This window comes from Nematolebias whitei, chromosome 1 (genome assembly GCF_014905685.2).
Source record: "Nematolebias whitei isolate Nwh7 chromosome 1, NemWhi1, whole genome shotgun sequence".
Lineage (NCBI taxonomy): Eukaryota > Metazoa > Chordata > Actinopteri > Cyprinodontiformes > Rivulidae > Nematolebias > Nematolebias whitei.
The window spans coordinates 33,005,885-33,009,958 of NC_056498.1; positions in this window are offsets into that span (position 1 = coordinate 33,005,885).

Genomic DNA, 4,074 nt, shown 5'->3' on the forward strand with positions numbered 1-4,074 from the left:
CGGCACAAACCGAGGAGGGGGGGGGGGATAAAAAAGTGAGGAGGGGGGGCGTTTTGGAATATTTTACACTAAGGCAGAGCAACAAAGATGGCCGCCCTCTTATATTTATTTTTTAACCCCCCCAATAAGAAAAAAAAAAATCCCCTTACATAAAAAATGGCTGACTATATTATTTCAGAACGCACCCCCTCCTTTCTCTAACTCTCTCCGTGTCTGCGCGCCCCCTCCCTCCCCAAAAACGTACACATTGTTAGAAGAAGGGGGTGTATGTGAAATGCATGTAAGTTATTGTTACTTGTTTGTTTCTGTTCTGTGTGACCCCCCCCTCCTCTGTTTTCTCCAAGTCACGACAGCCTTTGGTGTCGCTGTCAGAGGATCACACTGTCTGCATTGCAGAGCCGACACATATATCAAACATGGCCACCTCTCCGGAGCCCCCACCGCTTATGAAAGAGCAGAGAGGAAGAAAGAAAAGGTATTTTGGAGCAGCAGCAGCAGTGAGTGCTGGGGAGGGATCCAGGGAGGGAGAGATGGGGGGGGCTGGGAAAATCTGCCGCAGCCGTGCCCAGACTTACATCAGATTGTGTTGCTTAAAAATTAACTGCTTGTGGTGGGGATGAAAACAAGAAAATAATCATGCAAACATGTTTCCATCAGGGGGAGGACACAAATCAAAGCGCCATGTCTCTGCGTCTGCTGCAGATGTTTTTATTTTATATATATATATGTTATTTTTAATTTGAGCTCTTTGCAGCTGGTGTGAACTCTGCTTAGCTGCAGGAGGTGTCAGCTGGGTGGCAGTAAGGCCATGGGAATGCCTCCCCAGCCAGAACCTTACTGGCTGCTGCAACCTCAGGGCATCTTTTTTTTTTTAAATTGTGCTCAGACCTCCCAAGAGATGAGCACAAAAAGCACAAATGAGCTTAAACTGAGTAAGTATGGAGTTAAATATGCTTCTAGTGCATTTTTAACTTAAAATAAATACTATTGCAATTTGGTTTCGCTTTTTTTCTGCTAATTCACGGTAAAATTATTCAGCAAAGTGAGTGAAATAATATCAAAGTTCATGCTCGGTAATCCAGGTAAAAATAACAAATGACAATGTTAAGTCAGGTCGTCTGGACCGTTTCTTTTTTTTTTTTTTTTTGAGACATTGCGTCCTTCATCCAAAGGACTTCATCAGTCCGAGGAGCCACAACAAACTCAGTTCCACACTTGCATAGTGGACCAACCAGTTTGCTGGTGATAAAATGGTTTCTGGGGCCCGCCCTCTCCCCCGTCGACTCCTCTGAGGCAGCCAGAGGTAACGTGGTTCAGAACATCAAAGTTCATGCTCGATAATCCAGGTAAAAAATAAAATAAAATCCAACAAAGTTCAGTCAGGAAGGTTTTTTTGTTTTTCATCCAAAGGACTTCATCAGTCCGAGGATCCCCGTCAACTCCTCTTGAGGCAGCCATAACCAAAGTGGCTCAAAACATCAAAGTTCATGCTCAATAATCCAGGTAAAAAAAATTATCAAAGTTAAGTCAGGTCGTCTGGACTTTTTTTTTTTTTTTGGACGTTTCGTTCTTCATCCAAAGGACTTCATCAGTCCAGGAAGCCACAACAAACTCAGTCCCACAAGCAGCACACTCACATAGTGGACCAACCAGTTTGCTGGTGATAAGATGGTTTCTGGGGCCCACCCTCTCCCCCGTCGACTCCTCTGAGGCAACCAGAGCTAACGTGGTTCAAAACATCAAAGTTCATGCTCAATAATCCAGGTAAAAAAATCCAACAAAGTTAAGTCAGGTCGTCTGGAAGGTTTTATTTATTTATTTATTTAGATGTTTCATCTTTCATTCAAAGGACTTCATCAGTCCGAGGAGCCACAACACACTCAGTTCCACAAGCAGCACACTCACATAGTGGACCAGCCAGTTTGCTGGTGATAAGATGGTTTCTGGGGCCCACCCTCTACCCCTTCGACTCCTCTGAGGCAGCCATAGCCAAATTGTTTCAAAACAAAGTTCATGCTCAAAGATCCAGGTAAAAAAATCCAACAAAGTTAAGTCAAGTTGTCTGGATGGTTTCTCTTTTTGCTGAGACGTTTCGTCCTTCATCCAAAGGACTTATTCAGTGCGAGGAGCCACAACAAACTGAGTCCCACAAGCAGCACACTCACATAGTGTGCCAACCAGTTTGCTGGTGATAAAATGGTTTCTGGGGCTCACTCTCTACCCCGTCGACTTTGGATGAAAGACGAAACGTCTCCAAAAAAAAAAAAAAAATCCAGATGACCTGACTTTACTTTGTTGGATGTGCAAAATAATGCTTTTTCTCATAGAACTTGACTTTATCTCTTCTTAAATTTACTGTGTTTGATATGTCAAAAGCTGAGAGGACATGAATAAAGTTTTATTTTTATGCCATAATCTCAAGTCAGTTAAAAATATTAGTGGAATATATTCATTTGTTTGACTTTGAATAACTTGTTTCACAATAATTTAAAATTTTCAGACTCACAATTAAATCTATTGATCCTCTGACTGCACTGTTGCAGATACCTTTAACTGATATTTTCTTTGTTTATTAAAAATGATCTGTCCTAAAGACAGGAAGGAAAGGTGAAACGTTTCAGCACCAAAAAAAAAAAAAACTGTCCACATGACCTGACTGAAAATTGTTGGATTATATACCTGGATTATTGAGCATGGACTTTGTTGTCCTAAAGACACATTTTAACAAAAATACTGTAATACCCAAATGCACCTGTAGGTGGCGAGAGTGTCCATATAAACAGCTCACCAGAGTACAAAGAAGAACAGTTTAGACAAAAATTGTCCCAAAACAATGTAGGCTGGTTGTTCGCAGGTTGGCGTTCAAGGAAATGTTTACGACAGAGTCCGTCCTCGGAGCAGAGGTCCAATATTTTTTGCGTCATTGACCGGTTACATTCAAGATAATTTTCACAGATCAGTAAAGGAAAAGAAATTCTCCAGAAGTTATAAATATATATATATATTGTTGATTTTGCGTCTTCGCTCCGCCCGAGTTCGTTGTTATGGCTTGTTGTACAGGAACAAGGAAGGAAAAACTAAGTTACACTAAAAATAGGACAGAGTCGCTATTTTAAGTTCACACGTATATTTAATAGATAATAGTCACAAGATACATTTTTAGGAATACAATTTTGGTTAGTAATTATTGCAAAAATAAAATAAAAGTGATGAAGTAAATGTATTGAATGAATTCGCATTCATTCTGACCAATACGACCTGCACAGTTGTTCAGCTCGTGCTGCATGGTTCTGATTCTGCCCTGGGCGGTTCTGTTTCTCTCTGCCGAGGGGGGAGATGCTTCATGCTTTTATAACCTGGCTTGGGTGCTGCCCCGTTTGGAGCAACACAGAACTTACAACCTCCCCCAAAATGTTCCTTTGTCTAACTTCCACAGTTTTTCTTCTAAATGTTGTTGGAGTTTCATATTTTCCTATGAAACATATCAATGTCGTTTTATTAAGTGTGCATGTCTTTCTTCAACTATATAATCACAACTTTTATCTAATTAAAAATGTTCATCCTAGATACTTACTTTATATATATGAAAACTGAAGCAAACTTCACCAGAGTGTTAAACCATGTTTAATGCAGACAATAAAACTCACTAAATAACTCTTGACTGCAGCATCCCATTTAACAGTTTCAGATAATCAGAACAAAGAAAGTTCAATCTGTCCTATTCCTCAGAATACACTAACTACTCCTTGCAACCTACACGTATATGAGGTCATCTGTCATATAACTTATAGTCTGGAATGTATCAATTAGTCCTGGCCGGTCGTAAAACCTCGTATCCATAGCAACGCAGCTTTCTAAACCAATCAGAAGGTGAGGCCTCTTGTAACATCAACAAGAAAGTTCTGTTCACCTCCCCCTATCGTGCTGTTTTCTGCTGAGTTTAAACAAAGGAACTGATGACAGAAAATGCCTGTCCTTTCAGCCTTACACAGACTTTGTTGAATAGTAAATAAGTTTCACCAATACATAAAACTAAAGAATTAAGCACACAAATATATTTTATTTCACAACAAT